Below are 17,790 nucleotides of genomic sequence, written 5' to 3' on the forward strand. Positions count from 1 at the left end.
TTGTCCATTTTTGAAAATGATAAAATCAACCTTGGAATTCGAATATATGCTTGTTAGATTTCATAGGAAACTATTACATGCTTCGATTCGATAAGGCTAGGCCACTTTATGACCTTTTTAGTGAAAAGAAAAAAGGTCCAAAACGAGTAAAATCTGTAAATTAACAAGGAAATTCAATTAACCCCCATTTTGGCCTTTTTAGAAAATTCTAAAATAAACCATGGATGTCGTAGATATGCTTGTTAGATTTCATAGGAACTATTACATGCTTCGATTCGATAAGGCTATGCCACTTTATGACCTTTTTAGTGAATTAAAAAGGGTCAAAAACGAGTAAAATCTGTAAATTAACAAGGAGATTCACTTAACCCTCATTTTGTCCGTGTTTGAAAATGATAAAATCAACCTTGGAAGTCAAATATATGCTTGTTAGATTTCATAGGATACTATTACATGCTTCGATTCGACAAGCCTCGACCACTTTAAGCCCTTTTTAGTGAAAAGAAAAAAGGTCAAAAACGAGTAAAATCTGTAAATTAACAAGGAAATTCAATTAACCCCCATTTTGGCCTTTTTAAAAAATTCTAAACCAAACCGTGGATGTCGTAGATATGCTTGTTAGATTTCTTAGGAACTATTACATGCTTCGATTCAATAAGGCTAGGCCACTTTATGACCTTTTTAGTGAAAGAAAAAGGGTCAAAAACGAGTAAAATCCGTAAATTAACAAGGAAATTCACTTAACCCTCATTTTGTCCATTTTTGAAAATGATAAAATCAACCTTGGAATTCGAATATATGCTTGTTAGATTTCATAGGAAACTATTACATGCTTCGATTCGATAAGGCTAGGCCACTTTATGACCTTTTTAGTGAATTAAAAAGGGTCAAAAACGAGTAAAATCTGTAAATTAACAAGGAGATTCACTTAACCCTCATTTTGTCCGTGTTTGAAAATGATAAAATCAACCTTGGAAGTCGAATATATGCTTGTTAGATTTCATAGGAAACTATTACATGCTTCGATTCGACAAGCCTCGACCACTTTAAGCCCTTTTTAGTGAAAAGAAAAAAGGTCAAAAACGAGTAAAATCTGTAAATTAACAAGGAAATTCAATTAACCCCCAATTTGGCGTTTTTAAAAAATTCTAAACCAAACCGTGGATGTCGTAGATATGCTTGTTAGATTTCTTAGGAACTATTACATGCTTCAATTCAATAAGGCTAGGCCACTTTATGACCTTTTTAGTGAAAGAAAAATGGTCAAAAACGAGTAAAATCCATAAATTAACAAGGAAATTCACTTAACCCTCATTTTGTCCATTTTTGAAAATGATAAAATCAACCTTGGAATTCGAATATATGCTTGTTAGATTTCATAGGAAACTATTACATGCTTCGATTCGATAAGGCTAGGCCACTTTATGACCTTTTTAGTGAAAAGAAAAAAGGTCCAAAACGAGTAAAATCTGTAAATTAACAAGGAAATTCAATTAACCCCCATTTTGGCCTTTTTAGAAAATTCTAAAATAAACCATGGATGTCGTAGATATGCTTGTTAGATTTCATAGGAACTATTACATGCTTCGATTCGATAAGGCTATGCCACTTTATGACCTTTTTAGTGAATTAAAAAGGGTCAAAAACGAGTAAAATCTGTAAATTAACAAGGAGATTCACTTAACCCTCATTTTGTCCGTGTTTGAAAATGATAAAATCAACCTTGGAAGTCGAATATATGCTTGTTAGATTTCATAGGAAACTATTACATGCTTCGATTCGACAAGCCTCGACCACTTTAAGCCCTTTTTAGTGAAAAGAAAAAAGGTCAAAAACGAGTAAAATCTGTAAATTAACAAGGAAATTCAATTAACCCCCAATTTGGCGTTTTTAAAAAATTCTAAACCAAACCGTGGATGTCGTAGATATGCTTGTTAGATTTCTTAGGAACTATTACATGCTTCGATTCAATAAGGCTAGGCCACTTTATGACCTTTTTAGTGAAAGAAAAATGGTCAAAAACGAGTAAAATCCATAAATTAACAAGGAAATTCACTTAACCCTCATTTTGTCCATTTTTGAAAATGATAAAATCAACCTTGGAATTCGAATATATGCTTGTTAGATTTCATAGGAAACTATTACATGCTTCGATTCGATAAGGCTAGGCCACTTTATGACCTTTTTAGTGAAAAGAAAAAAGGTCCAAAACGAGTAAAATCTGTAAATTAACAAGGAAATTCAATTAACCCCCATTTTGGCCTTTTTAGAAAATTCTAAAATAAACCATGGATGTCGTAGATATGCTTGTTAGATTTCATAGGAACTATTACATGCTTCGATTCGATAAGGCTATGCCACTTTATGACCTTTTTAGTGAATTAAAAAGGGTCAAAAACGAGTAAAATCTGTAAATTAACAAGGAGATTCACTTAACCCTCATTTTGTCCGTGTTTGAAAATGATAAAATCAACCTTGGAAGTCAAATATATGCTTGTTAGATTTCATAGGATACTATTACATGCTTCGATTCGACAAGCCTCGACCACTTTAAGCCCTTTTTAGTGAAAAGAAAAAAGGTCAAAAACGAGTAAAATCTGTAAATTAACAAGGAAATTCAATTAACCCCCATTTTGGCCTTTTTAAAAAATTCTAAACCAAACCGTGGATGTCGTAGATATGCTTGTTAGATTTCTTAGGAACTATTACATGCTTCGATTCAATAAGGCTAGGCCACTTTATGACCTTTTTAGTGAAAGAAAAAGGGTCAAAAACGAGTAAAATCCGTAAATTAACAAGGAAATTCACTTAACCCTCATTTTGTCCATTTTTGAAAATGATAAAATCAACCTTGGAATTCGAATATATGCTTGTTAGATTTCATAGGAAACTATTACATGCTTCGATTCGATAAGGCTAGGCCACTTTATGACCTTTTTAGTGAATTAAAAAGGGTCAAAAACGAGTAAAATCTGTAAATTAACAAGGAGATTCACTTAACCCTCATTTTGTCCGTGTTTGAAAATGATAAAATCAACCTTGGAAGTCGAATATATGCTTGTTAGATTTCATAGGAAACTATTACATGCTTCGATTCGACAAGCCTCGACCACTTTAAGCCCTTTTTAGTGAAAAGAAAAAAGGTCAAAAACGAGTAAAATCTGTAAATTAACAAGGAAATTCAATTAACCCCCAATTTGGCGTTTTTAAAAAATTCTAAACCAAACCGTGGATGTCGTAGATATGCTTGTTAGATTTCTTAGGAACTATTACATGCTTCAATTCAATAAGGCTAGGCCACTTTATGACCTTTTTAGTGAAAGAAAAATGGTCAAAAACGAGTAAAATCCATAAATTAACAAGGAAATTCACTTAACCCTCATTTTGTCCATTTTTGAAAATGATAAAATCAACCTTGGAATTCGAATATATGCTTGTTAGATTTCATAGGAAACTATTACATGCTTCGATTCGATAAGGCTAGGCCACTTTATGACCTTTTTAGTGAAAAGAAAAAAGGTCCAAAACGAGTAAAATCTGTAAATTAACAAGGAAATTCAATTAACCCCCATTTTGGCCTTTTTAGAAAATTCTAAAATAAACCATGGATGTCGTAGATATGCTTGTTAGATTTCATAGGAACTATTACATGCTTCGATTCGATAAGGCTATGCCACTTTATGACCTTTTTAGTGAATTAAAAAGGGTCAAAAACGAGTAAAATCTGTAAATTAACAAGGAGATTCACTTAACCCTCATTTTGTCCGTGTTTGAAAATGATAAAATCAACCTTGGAAGTCAAATATATGCTTGTTAGATTTCATAGGATACTATTACATGCTTCGATTCGACAAGCCTCGACCACTTTAAGCCCTTTTTAGTGAAAAGAAAAAAGGTCAAAAACGAGTAAAATCTGTAAATTAACAAGGAAATTCAATTAACCCCCATTTTGGCCTTTTTAAAAAATTCTAAACCAAACCGTGGATGTCGTAGATATGCTTGTTAGATTTCTTAGAAACTATTACATGCTTCGATTCAATAAGGCTAGGCCACTTTATGACCTTTTTAGTGAAAGAAAAAGGGTCAAAAACGAGTAAAATCCGTAAATTAACAAGGAAATTCACTTAACCCTCATTTTGTCCATTTTTGAAAATGATAAAATCAACCTTGGAATTCGAATATATGCTTGTTAGATTTCATAGGAAACTATTACATGCTTCGATTCGATAAGGCTAGGCCACTTTATGACCTTTTTAGTGAATTAAAAAGGGTCAAAAACGAGTAAAATCTGTAAATTAACAAGGAGATTCACTTAACCCTCATTTTGTCCGTGTTTGAAAATGATAAAATCAACCTTGGAAGTCGAATATATGCTTGTTAGATTTCATAGGAAACTATTACATGCTTCGATTCGACAAGCCTCGACCACTTTAAGCCCTTTTTAGTGAAAAGAAAAAAGGTCAAAAACGAGTAAAATCTGTAAATTAACAAGGAAATTCAATTAACCCCCAATTTGGCGTTTTTAAAAAATTCTAAACCAAACCGTGGATGTCGTAGATATGCTTGTTAGATTTCTTAGGAACTATTACATGCTTCGATTCAATAAGGCTAGGCCACTTTATGACCTTTTTAGTGAAAGAAAAATGGTCAAAAACGAGTAAAATCCATAAATTAACAAGGAAATTCACTTAACCCTCATTTTGTCCATTTTTGAAAATGATAAAATCAACCTTGGAATTCGAATATATGCTTGTTAGATTTCATAGGAAACTATTACATGCTTCGATTCGATAAGGCTAGGCCACTTTATGACCTTTTTAGTGAATTAAAAAGGGTCAAAAACGAGTAAAATCTGTAAATTAACAAGGAGATTCACTTAACCCTCATTTTGTCCGTGTTTGAAAATGATAAAATCAACCTTGGAAGTCGAATATATGCTTGTTAGATTTCATAGGAAACTATTACATGCTTCGATTCGACAAGCCTCGACCACTTTAAGCCCTTTTTAGTGAAAAGAAAAAAGGTCGAAAACGAGTAAAATCTGTAAATTAACAAGGAAATTCAATTAACCCCCATTTTGGCCTTTTTAGAAAATTCTAAAATAAACCATGGACGTCGTAGATATGCTTGTTAGATTTCATAGGAACTATTACATGCTTCGATTCGATAAGGCTATGCCACTTTATGACCTTTTTAGTGAATTAAAAAGGGTCAAAAACGAGTAAAATCTGTAAATTAACAAGGAGATTCACTTAACCCTCATTTTGTCCGTGTTTGAAAATGATAAAATCAACCTTGGAAGTCGAATATATGCTTGTTAGATTTCATAGGATACTATTACATGCTTCGATTCGACAAGCCTCGACCACTTTAAGCCCTTTTTAGTGAAAAGAAAAAAGGTCAAAAACGAGTAAAATCTGTAAATTAACAAGGAAATTCAATTAACCCCCATTTTGGCCTTTTTAAAAAATTCTAAACCAAACCGTGGATGTCGTAGATATGCTTGTTAGATTTCTTAGGAACTATTACATGCTTCGATTCAATAAGGCTAGGCCACTTTATGACCTTTTTAGTGAAAGAAAAAGGGTCAAAAACGAGTAAAATCCGTAAATTAACAAGGAAATTCACTTAACCCTCATTTTGTCCATTTTTGAAAATGATAAAATCAACCTTGGAATTCGAATATATGCTTGTTAGATTTCATAGGAAACTATTACATGCTTCGATTCGATAAGGCTAGGCCACTTTATGACCTTTTTAGTGAATTAAAAAGGGTCAAAAACGAGTAAAATCTGTAAATTAACAAGGAGATTCACTTAACCCTCATTTTGTCCGTGTTTGAAAATGATAAAATCAACCTTGGAAGTCGAATATATGCTTGTTAGATTTCATAGGAAACTATTACATGCTTCGATTCGACAAGCCTCGACCACTTTAAGCCCTTTTTAGTGAAAAGAAAAAAGGTCAAAAACGAGTAAAATCTGTAAATTAACAAGGAAATTCAATTAACCCCCAATTTGGCGTTTTTAAAAAATTCTAAACCAAACCGTGGATGTCGTAGATATGCTTGTTAGATTTCTTAGGAACTATTACATGCTTCAATTCAATAAGGCTAGGCCACTTTATGACCTTTTTAGTGAAAGAAAAATGGTCAAAAACGAGTAAAATCCATAAATTAACAAGGAAATTCACTTAACCCTCATTTTGTCCATTTTTGAAAATGATAAAATCAACCTTGGAATTCGAATATATGCTTGTTAGATTTCATAGGAAACTATTACATGCTTCGATTCGATAAGGCTAGGCCACTTTATGACCTTTTTAGTGAAAAGAAAAAAGGTCCAAAACGAGTAAAATCTGTAAATTAACAAGGAAATTCAATTAACCCCCATTTTGGCCTTTTTAGAAAATTCTAAAATAAACCATGGATGTCGTAGATATGCTTGTTAGATTTCATAGGAACTATTACATGCTTCGATTCGATAAGGCTATGCCACTTTATGACCTTTTTAGTGAATTAAAAAGGGTCAAAAACGAGTAAAATCTGTAAATTAACAAGGAGATTCACTTAACCCTCATTTTGTCCGTGTTTGAAAATGATAAAATCAACCTTGGAAGTCAAATATATGCTTGTTAGATTTCATAGGATACTATTACATGCTTCGATTCGACAAGCCTCGACCACTTTAAGCCCTTTTTAGTGAAAAGAAAAAAGGTCAAAAACGAGTAAAATCTGTAAATTAACAAGGAAATTCAATTAACCCCCATTTTGGCCTTTTTAAAAAATTCTAAACCAAACCGTGGATGTCGTAGATATGCTTGTTAGATTTCTTAGAAACTATTACATGCTTCGATTCAATAAGGCTAGGCCACTTTATGACCTTTTTAGTGAAAGAAAAAGGGTCAAAAACGAGTAAAATCCGTAAATTAACAAGGAAATTCACTTAACCCTCATTTTGTCCATTTTTGAAAATGATAAAATCAACCTTGGAATTCGAATATATGCTTGTTAGATTTCATAGGAAACTATTACATGCTTCGATTCGATAAGGCTAGGCCACTTTATGACCTTTTTAGTGAATTAAAAAGGGTCAAAAACGAGTAAAATCTGTAAATTAACAAGGAGATTCACTTAACCCTCATTTTGTCCGTGTTTGAAAATGATAAAATCAACCTTGGAAGTCGAATATATGCTTGTTAGATTTCATAGGAAACTATTACATGCTTCGATTCGACAAGCCTCGACCACTTTAAGCCCTTTTTAGTGAAAAGAAAAAAGGTCAAAAACGAGTAAAATCTGTAAATTAACAAGGAAATTCAATTAACCCCCAATTTGGCGTTTTTAAAAAATTCTAAACCAAACCGTGGATGTCGTAGATATGCTTGTTAGATTTCTTAGGAACTATTACATGCTTCGATTCAATAAGGCTAGGCCACTTTATGACCTTTTTAGTGAAAGAAAAATGGTCAAAAACGAGTAAAATCCATAAATTAACAAGGAAATTCACTTAACCCTCATTTTGTCCATTTTTGAAAATGATAAAATCAACCTTGGAATTCGAATATATGCTTGTTAGATTTCATAGGAAACTATTACATGCTTCGATTCGATAAGGCTAGGCCACTTTATGACCTTTTTAGTGAATTAAAAAGGGTCAAAAACGAGTAAAATCTGTAAATTAACAAGGAGATTCACTTAACCCTCATTTTGTCCGTGTTTGAAAATGATAAAATCAACCTTGGAAGTCGAATATATGCTTGTTAGATTTCATAGGAAACTATTACATGCTTCGATTCGACAAGCCTCGACCACTTTAAGCCCTTTTTAGTGAAAAGAAAAAAGGTCGAAAACGAGTAAAATCTGTAAATTAACAAGGAAATTCAATTAACCCCCATTTTGGCCTTTTTAGAAAATTCTAAAATAAACCATGGACGTCGTAGATATGCTTGTTAGATTTCATAGGAACTATTACATGCTTCGATTCGATAAGGCTATGCCACTTTATGACCTTTTTAGTGAATTAAAAAGGGTCAAAAACGAGTAAAATCTGTAAATTAACAAGGAGATTCACTTAACCCTCATTTTGTCCGTGTTTGAAAATGATAAAATCAACCTTGGAAGTCGAATATATGCTTGTTAGATTTCATAGGATACTATTACATGCTTCGATTCGACAAGCCTCGACCACTTTAAGCCCTTTTTAGTGAAAAGAAAAAAGGTCAAAAACGAGTAAAATCTGTAAATTAACAAGGAAATTCAATTAACCCCCATTTTGGCCTTTTTAAAAAATTCTAAACCAAACCGTGGATGTCGTAGATATGCTTGTTAGATTTCTTAGAAACTATTACATGCTTCGATTCAATAAGGCTAGGCCACTTTATGACCTTTTTAGTGAAAGAAAAAGGGTCAAAAACGAGTAAAATCCGTAAATTAACAAGGAAATTCACTTAACCCTCATTTTGTCCATTTTTGAAAATGATAAAATCAACCTTGGAATTCGAATATATGCTTGTTAGATTTCATAGGAAACTATTACATGCTTCGATTCGATAAGGCTAGGCCACTTTATGACCTTTTTAGTGAATTAAAAAGGGTCAAAAACGAGTAAAATCTGTAAATTAACAAGGAGATTCACTTAACCCTCATTTTGTCCGTGTTTGAAAATGATAAAATCAACCTTGGAAGTCGAATATATGCTTGTTAGATTTCATAGGAAACTATTACATGCTTCGATTCGACAAGCCTCGACCACTTTAAGCCCTTTTTAGTGAAAAGAAAAAAGGTCAAAAACGAGTAAAATCTGTAAATTAACAAGGAAATTCAATTAACCCCCAATTTGGCGTTTTTAAAAAATTCTAAACCAAACCGTGGATGTCGTAGATATGCTTGTTAGATTTCTTAGGAACTATTACATGCTTCGATTCAATAAGGCTAGGCCACTTTATGACCTTTTTAGTGAAAGAAAAATGGTCAAAAACGAGTAAAATCCATAAATTAACAAGGAAATTCACTTAACCCTCATTTTGTCCATTTTTGAAAATGATAAAATCAACCTTGGAATTCGAATATATGCTTGTTAGATTTCATAGGAAACTATTACATGCTTCGATTCGATAAGGCTAGGCCACTTTATGACCTTTTTAGTGAAAAGAAAAAAGGTCCAAAACGAGTAAAATCTGTAAATTAACAAGGAAATTCAATTAACCCCCATTTTGGCCTTTTTAGAAAATTCTAAAATAAACCATGGATGTCGTAGATATGCTTGTTAGATTTCATAGGAACTATTACATGCTTCGATTCGATAAGGCTATGCCACTTTATGACCTTTTTAGTGAATTAAAAAGGGTCAAAAATGAGTAAAATCTGTAAATTAACAAGGAGATTCACTTAACCCTCATTTTGTCCGTGTTTGAAAATGATAAAATCAACCTTGGAAGTCAAATATATGCTTGTTAGATTTCACAGGATACTATTACATGCTTCGATTCGACAAGCCTCGACCACTTTAAGCCCTTTTTAGTGAAAAGAAAAAAGGTCAAAAACAAGTAAAATCTGTAAATTAACAAGGAAATTCAATTAACCCCCATTTTGGCCTTTTTAAAAAATTCTAAACCAAATCGTGGATGTCGTAGATATGCTTGTTAGATTTCTTAGGAACTATTACATGCTTCGATTCAATAAGGCTAGGCCACTTTATGACCTATTTAGTGAAAGAAAAATGGTCAAAAACGAGTAAAATCCATAAATTAACAAGGAAATTCACTTAACCCTCATTTTGTCCATTTTTGAAAATGATAAAATCAACCTTGGAATTCGAATATATGCTTGTTAGATTTCATAGGAAACTATTACATGCTTCGATTCGATAAGGCTAGGCCACTTTATGACCTTTTTAGTGAAAAGAAAAAAGGTCCAAAACGAGTAAAATCTGTAAATTAACAAGGAAATTCAATTAACCCCCATTTTGGCCTTTTTAGAAAATTCTAAAATAAACCATGGACGTCGTAGATATGCTTGTTAGATTTCATAGGAACTATTACATGCTTCTATTCGATAAGGCTATGCCACTTTATGACCTTTTTAGTGAATTAAAAAGGGTCAAAAACGAGTAAAATCTGTAAATTAACAAGGAGATTCACTTAACCCTCATTTTGTCCGTGTTTGAAAATGATAAAATCAACCTTGGAAGTCGAATATATGCTTGTTAGATTTCATAGGATACTATTACATGCTTCGATTCGACAAGCCTCGACCACTTTAAGCCCTTTTTAGTGAAAAGAAAAAAGGTCAAAAACGAGTAAAATCTGTAAATTAACAAGGAAATTCAATTAACCCCCATTTTGGCCTTTTTAAAAAATTCTAAACCAAACCGTGGATGTCGTAGATATGCTTGTTAGATTTCTTAGAAACTATTACATGCTTCGATTCAATAAGGCTAGGCCACTTTATGACCTTTTTAGTGAAAGAAAAAGGGTCAAAAACGAGTAAAATCCGTAAATTAACAAGGAAATTCACTTAACCCTCATTTTGTCCATTTTTGAAAATGATAAAATCAACCTTGGAATTCGAATATATGCTTGTTAGATTTCATAGGAAACTATTACATGCTTCGATTCGATAAGGCTAGGCCACTTTATGACCTTTTTAGTGAATTAAAAAGGGTCAAAAACGAGTAAAATCTGTAAATTAACAAGGAGATTCACTTAACCCTCATTTTGTCCGTGTTTGAAAATGATAAAATCAACCTTGGAAGTCGAATATATGCTTGTTAGATTTCATAGGAAACTATTACATGCTTCGATTCGACAAGCCTCGACCACTTTAAGCCCTTTTTAGTGAAAAGAAAAAAGGTCAAAAACGAGTAAAATCTGTAAATTAACAAGGAAATTCAATTAACCCCCAATTTGGCGTTTTTAAAAAATTCTAAACCAAACCGTGGATGTCGTAGATATGCTTGTTAGATTTCTTAGGAACTATTACATGCTTCGATTCAATAAGGCTAGGCCACTTTATGACCTTTTTAGTGAAAGAAAAATGGTCAAAAACGAGTAAAATCCATAAATTAACAAGGAAATTCACTTAACCCTCATTTTGTCCATTTTTGAAAATGATAAAATCAACCTTGGAATTCGAATATATGCTTGTTAGATTTCATAGGAAACTATTACATGCTTCGATTCGATAAGGCTAGGCCACTTTATGACCTTTTTAGTGAAAAGAAAAAAGGTCCAAAACGAGTAAAATCTGTAAATTAACAAGGAAATTCAATTAACCCCCATTTTGGCCTTTTTAGAAAATTCTAAAATAAACCATGGATGTCGTAGATATGCTTGTTAGATTTCATAGGAACTATTACATGCTTCGATTCGATAAGGCTATGCCACTTTATGACCTTTTTAGTGAATTAAAAAGGGTCAAAAATGAGTAAAATCTGTAAATTAACAAGGAGATTCACTTAACCCTCATTTTGTCCGTGTTTGAAAATGATAAAATCAACCTTGGAAGTCAAATATATGCTTGTTAGATTTCATAGGATACTATTACATGCTTCGATTCGACAAGCCTCGACCACTTTAAGCCCTTTTTAGTGAAAAGAAAAAAGGTCAAAAACAAGTAAAATCTGTAAATTAACAAGGAAATTCAATTAACCCCCAGTTTGGCCTTTTTAAAAAATTCTAAACCAAATCGTGGATGTCGTAGATATGCTTGTTAGATTTCTTAGGAACTATTACATGCTTCGATTCAATAAGGCTAGGCCACTTTATGACCTTTTTAGTGAAAGAAAAATGGTCAAAAACGAGTAAAATCCATAAATTAACAAGGAAATTCACTTAACCCTCATTTTGTCCATTTTTGAAAATGATAAAATCAACCTTGGAATTCGAATATATGCTTGTTAGATTTCATAGGAAACTATTACATGCTTCGATTCGATAAGGCTAGGCCACTTTATGACCTTTTTAGTGAAAAGAAAAAAGGTCCAAAACGAGTAAAATCTGTAAATTAACAAGGAAATTCAATTAACCCCCATTTTGGCCTTTTTAGAAAATTCTAAAATAAACCATGGACGTCGTAGATATGCTTGTTAGATTTCATAGGAACTATTACATGCTTCTATTCGATAAGGCTATGCCACTTTATGACCTTTTTAGTGAATTAAAAAGGGTCAAAAACGAGTAAAATCTGTAAATTAACAAGGAGATTCACTTAACCCTCATTTTGTCCGTGTTTGAAAATGATAAAATCAACCTTGGAAGTCGAATATATGCTTGTTAGATTTCATAGGATACTATTACATGCTTCGATTCGACAAGCCTCGACCACTTTAAGCCCTTTTTAGTGAAAAGAAAAAAGGTCAAAAACGAGTAAAATCTGTAAATTAACAAGGAAATTCAATTAACCCCCATTTTGGCCTTTTTAAAAAATTCTAAACCAAACCGTGGATGTCGTAGATATGCTTGTTAGATTTCTTAGAAACTATTACATGCTTCGATTCAATAAGGCTAGGCCACTTTATGACCTTTTTAGTGAAAGAAAAAGGGTCAAAAACGAGTAAAATCCGTAAATTAACAAGGAAATTCACTTAACCCTCATTTTGTCCATTTTTGAAAATGATAAAATCAACCTTGGAATTCGAATATATGCTTGTTAGATTTCATAGGAAACTATTACATGCTTCGATTCGATAAGGCTAGGCCACTTTATGACCTTTTTAGTGAATTAAAAAGGGTCAAAAACGAGTAAAATCTGTAAATTAACAAGGAGATTCACTTAACCCTCATTTTGTCCGTGTTTGAAAATGATAAAATCAACCTTGGAAGTCGAATATATGCTTGTTAGATTTCATAGGAAACTATTACATGCTTCGATTCGACAAGCCTCGACCACTTTAAGCCCTTTTTAGTGAAAAGAAAAAAGGTCAAAAACGAGTAAAATCTGTAAATTAACAAGGAAATTCAATTAACCCCCAATTTGGCGTTTTTAAAAAATTCTAAACCAAACCGTGGATGTCGTAGATATGCTTGTTAGATTTCTTAGGAACTATTACATGCTTCGATTCAATAAGGCTAGGCCACTTTATGACCTTTTTAGTGAAAGAAAAATGGTCAAAAACGAGTAAAATCCATAAATTAACAAGGAAATTCACTTAACCCTCATTTTGTCCATTTTTGAAAATGATAAAATCAACCTTGGAATTCGAATATATGCTTGTTAGATTTCATAGGAAACTATTACATGCTTCGATTCGATAAGGCTAGGCCACTTTATGACCTTTTTAGTGAAAAGAAAAAAGGTCCAAAACGAGTAAAATCTGTAAATTAACAAGGAAATTCAATTAACCCCCATTTTGGCCTTTTTAGAAAATTCTAAAATAAACCATGGATGTCGTAGATATGCTTGTTAGATTTCATAGGAACTATTACATGCTTCGATTCGATAAGGCTATGCCACTTTATGACCTTTTTAGTGAATTAAAAAGGGTCAAAAAGGAGTAAAATCTGTAAATTAACAAGGAGATTCACTTAACCCTCATTTTGTCCGTGTTTGAAAATGATAAAATCAACCTTGGAAGTCAAATATATGCTTGTTAGATTTCATAGGATACTATTACATGCTTCGATTCGACAAGCCTCGACCACTTTAAGCCCTTTTTAGTGAAAAGAAAAAAGGTCAAAAACAAGTAAAATCTGTAAATTAACAAGGAAATTCAATTAACCCCCATTTTGGCCTTTTTAAAAAATTCTAAACCAAATCGTGGATGTCGTAGATATGCTTGTTAGATTTCTTAGGAACTATTACATGCTTCGATTCAATAAGGCTAGGCCACTTTATGACCTTTTTAGTGAAAGAAAAATGGTCAAAAACGAGTAAAATCCATAAATTAACAAGGAAATTCACTTAACCCTCATTTTGTCCATTTTTGAAAATGATAAAATCAACCTTGGAATTCGAATATATGCTTGTTAGATTTCATAGGAAACTATTACATGCTTCGATTCGATAAGGCTAGGCCACTTTATGACCTTTTTAGTGAAAAGAAAAAAGGTCCAAAACGAGTAAAATCTGTAAATTAACAAGGAAATTCAATTAACCCCCATTTTGGCCTTTTTAGAAAATTCTAAAATAAACCATGGACGTCGTAGATATGCTTGTTAGATTTCATAGGAACTATTACATGCTTCTATTCGATAAGGCTATGCCACTTTATGACCTTTTTAGTGAATTAAAAAGGGTCAAAAACGAGTAAAATCTGTAAATTAACAAGGAGATTCACTTAACCCTCATTTTGTCCGTGTTTGAAAATGATAAAATCAACCTTGGAAGTCGAATATATGCTTGTTAGATTTCATAGGATACTATTACATGCTTCGATTCGACAAGCCTCGACCACTTTAAGCCCTTTTTAGTGAAAAGAAAAAAGGTCAAAAACGAGTAAAATCTGTAAATTAACAAGGAAATTCAATTAACCCCCATTTTGGCCTTTTTAAAAAATTCTAAACCAAACCGTGGATGTCGTAGATATGCTTGTTAGATTTCTTAGAAACTATTACATGCTTCGATTCAATAAGGCTAGGCCACTTTATGACCTTTTTAGTGAAAGAAAAAGGGTCAAAAACGAGTAAAATCCGTAAATTAACAAGGAAATTCACTTAACCCTCATTTTGTCCATTTTTGAAAATGATAAAATCAACCTTGGAATTCGAATATATGCTTGTTAGATTTCATAGGAAACTATTACATGCTTCGATTCGATAAGGCTAGGCCACTTTATGACCTTTTTAGTGAATTAAAAAGGGTCAAAAACGAGTAAAATCTGTAAATTAACAAGGAGATTCACTTAACCCTCATTTTGTCCGTGTTTGAAAATGATAAAATCAACCTTGGAAGTCGAATATATGCTTGTTAGATTTCATAGGAAACTATTACATGCTTCGATTCGACAAGCCTCGACCACTTTAAGCCCTTTTTAGTGAAAAGAAAAAAGGTCAAAAACGAGTAAAATCTGTAAATTAACAAGGAAATTCAATTAACCCCCAATTTGGCGTTTTTAAAAAATTCTAAACCAAACCGTGGATGTCGTAGATATGCTTGTTAGATTTCTTAGGAACTATTACATGCTTCGATTCAATAAGGCTAGGCCACTTTATGACCTTTTTAGTGAAAGAAAAATGGTCAAAAACGAGTAAAATCCATAAATTAACAAGGAAATTCACTTAACCCTCATTTTGTCCATTTTTGAAAATGATAAAATCAACCTTGGAATTCGAATATATGCTTGTTAGATTTCATAGGAAACTATTACATGCTTCGATTCGATAAGGCTAGGCCACTTTATGACCTTTTTAGTGAAAAGAAAAAAGGTCCAAAACGAGTAAAATCTGTAAATTAACAAGGAAATTCAATTAACCCCCATTTTGGCCTTTTTAGAAAATTCTAAAATAAACCATGGATGTCGTAGATATGCTTGTTAGATTTCATAGGAACTATTACATGCTTCGATTCGATAAGGCTATGCCACTTTATGACCTTTTTAGTGAATTAAAAAGGGTCAAAAACGAGTAAAATCTGTAAATTAACAAGGAGATTCACTTGACCCTCATTTTGTCCGTGTTTGAAAATGATAAAATCAACCTTGGAAGTCAAATATATGCTTGTTAGATTTCATAGGATACTATTACATGCTTCGATTCGACAAGCCTCGACCACTTTAAGCCCTTTTTAGTGAAAAGAAAAAAGGTCAAAAACGAGTAAAATCTGTAAATTAACTAGGAAATTCAATTAACCCCCATTTTGGCCTTTTTAAAAAATTCTAAACCAAACCGTGGATGTCGTAGATATGCTTGTTAGATTTCTTAGGAACTATTACATGCTTCGATTCAATAAGGCTAGGCCACTTTATGACCTTTTTAGTGAAAGAAAAATGGTCAAAAACGAGTAAAATCCATAAATTAACAAGGAAATTCACTTAACCCTCATTTTGTCCATTTTTGAAAATGATAAAATCAACCTTGGAATTCGAATATATGCTTGTTAGATTTCATAGGAAACTATTACATGCTTCGATTCGATAAGGCTAGGCCACTTTATGACCTTTTTAGTGAAAAGAAAAAAGGTCCAAAACGAGTAAAATCTGTAAATTAACAAGGAAATTCAATTAACCCCCATTTTGGCCTTTTTAGAAAATTCTAAAATAAACCATGGATGTCGTAGATATGCTTGTTAGATTTCATAGGAACTATTACATGCTTCGATTCGATAAGGCTATGCCACTTTATGACCTTTTTAGTGAATTAAAAAGGGTCAAAAACGTGTAAAATCTGTAAATTAACAAGGAGATTCACTTAACCCTCATTTTGTCCGTGTTTGAAAAAGATAAAATCAACCTTGGAAGTCAAATATATGCTTGTTAGATTTCATAGGATACTATTACATGCTTCGATTCGACAAGCCTCGACCACTTTAAGCCCTTTTTAGTGAAAAGAAAAAAGGTCAAAAACGAGTAAAATCTGTAAATTAACAAGGAAATTCAATTAACCCCCATTTTGGCCTTTTTAAAAAATTCTAAACCAAACCGTGGATGTCGTAGATATGCTTGTTAGATTTCTTAGAAACTATTACATGCTTCGATTCAATAAGGCTAGGCCACTTTATGACCTTTTTAGTGAAAGAAAAAGGGTCAAAAACGAGTAAAATCCGTAAATTAACAAGGAAATTCACTTAACCCTCATTTTGTCCATTTTTGAAAATGATAAAATCAACCTTGGAATTCGAATATATGCTTGTTAGATTTCATAGGAAACTATTACATGCTTCGATTCGATAAGGCTAGGCCACTTTATGACCTTTTTAGTGAATTAAAAAGGGTCAAAAACGAGTAAAATCTGTAAATTAACAAGGAGATTCACTTAACCCTCATTTTGTCCGTGTTTGAAAATGATAAAATCAACCTTGGAAGTCGAATATATGCTTGTTAGATTTCATAGGAAACTATTACATGCTTCGATTCGACAAGCCTCGACCACTTTAAGCCCTTTTTAGTGAAAAGAAAAAAGGTCAAAAACGAGTAAAATCTGTAAATTAACAAGGAAATTCAATTAACCCCCAATTTGGCGTTTTTAAAAAATTCTAAACCAAACCGTGGATGTCGTAGATATGCTTGTTAGATTTCTTAGGAACTATTACATGCTTCGATTCAATAAGGCTAGGCCACTTTATGACCTTTTTAGTGAAAGAAAAATGGTCAAAAACGAGTAAAATCCATAAATTAACAAGGAAATTCACTTAACCCTCAATTTGTCCATTTTTGAAAATGATAAAATCAACCTTGGAATTCGAATATATGCTTGTTAGATTTCATAGGAAACTATTACATGCTTCGATTCGATAAGGCTAGGCCACTTTATGACCTTTTTAGTGAAAAGAAAAAAGGTCCAAAACGAGTAAAATCTGTAAATTAACAAGGAAATTCAATTAACCCCCATTTTGGCCTTTTTAGAAAATTCTAAAATAAACCATGGATGTCGTAGATATGCTTGTTAGATTTCATAGGAACTATTACATGCTTCGATTCGATAAGGCTATGCCACTTTATGACCTTTTTAGTGAATTAAAAAGGGTCAAAAACGAGTAAAATCTGTAAATTAACAAGGAGATTCACTTAACCCTCATTTTGTCCGTGTTTGAAAATGATAAAATCAACCTTGGAAGTCAAATATATGCTTGTTAGATTTCATAGGATACTATTACATGCTTCGATTCGACAAGCCTCGACCACTTTAAGCCCTTTT

This window comes from Medicago sativa, chromosome 1 (assembly GCF_051527215.1).
Source record: "Medicago sativa cultivar Bolivia chromosome 1, Bolivia_mono, whole genome shotgun sequence".
Taxonomy (NCBI): Eukaryota; Viridiplantae; Streptophyta; class Magnoliopsida; order Fabales; family Fabaceae; genus Medicago; species Medicago sativa.